This window comes from Penaeus monodon, chromosome 33 (genome assembly GCF_015228065.2).
Source record: "Penaeus monodon isolate SGIC_2016 chromosome 33, NSTDA_Pmon_1, whole genome shotgun sequence".
Taxonomy (NCBI): domain Eukaryota; kingdom Metazoa; phylum Arthropoda; class Malacostraca; order Decapoda; family Penaeidae; genus Penaeus; species Penaeus monodon.
Genome location: NC_051418.1, coordinates 25,395,632 through 25,396,649, shown reverse-complemented (window position 1 = coordinate 25,396,649; position 1,018 = coordinate 25,395,632). Strand labels below are relative to the sequence as shown.

The window sequence follows — 1,018 nt, the reverse complement described above, 5'->3', positions numbered from 1 at the left end:
AAAGGTAGTATGAGGGGGTAAGTGAGAAAAGGTAGAATGAGGGGGTGGGAAGGTAGTATGACGAGGGGGGGATAGTGTAAGAGGGAAGAGGGAGGAAAGTTAGTATAGAGTGAGAAAGGAAGGGATGAGTGGAGCAAAAGGTAATATGAAGAGGATAGGTAAAAAGATTGATAATGCGGGAGGAGGGTGAGAAACGGTAGCCTGAGGGGAGGGGGGGGTGGGGGGAGCAAAGGGAGGGTAAAGTGTGACTCACACCCAACGGGTCTAAACTGCTGGGTAATCAACGGCTGCCAAGAATCAATACCAATTATTACCAACAAGCGAACGAGGGTAAGCAATTCCGAGGGAGCCTTGTGTATGGATATATTAACGTCATATTTCTGTAGTCGTTCTGTTTAATGTTTTTCCCCTTTTTTCGCTGTATTATTGTATGATGTTATTCTCTTCTACAACTACTTTCATAATTTTTGAAAGTATTATTTTCATTTTCCTATTGTAGAATGTGATCAAGACTAACCTCCTGACGTATCAAAGAAAACATTACTAAACACGGCCAAGGAACGCCATTTTATTAATAGACTCTACTGAATTGACCTCAACTAGATTTCACCCTCACGTGAACTTATTCTGCCCACGCTTGATTACTTAATGAACGGTACTCAAGGCGGAAGTGTTCAGAAATTTGCGAAACAAGCAACGATTTTTTTTTTTTTTTTGGGGGGGGGCAATTTCGAAAAAGCTTAAAATGTTATTTATAGCCTGCGTTTAACTATTTTACTTTATTTATGTACATTACCCTAGTAATAATCCAGCTTTTGATATACCAAAGGAAATTACAAATGATAACATCGATTCTTCAAAGTGTAGTTATAAGAAACATACAACATTTAAACGCTATAATACTATAAATGCTATGATGTTACTGATGGTATGATGATACTGTCAGTAATAAAATCCACAATAGTAGTGATGTTGATAATGATTATTGATCACTGAGAATGTACCAAAATGACGATAA

At 37.9% G+C, this 1,018-nt stretch overlaps 1 pseudogene; it reads right to left on the bottom strand.

Annotated features, from left to right (window-relative positions):
* LOC119594186 overlaps positions 1-1,018 on the bottom strand; it is an 18,451-nt pseudogene that overhangs the window by 15,591 nt on the left and 1,842 nt on the right.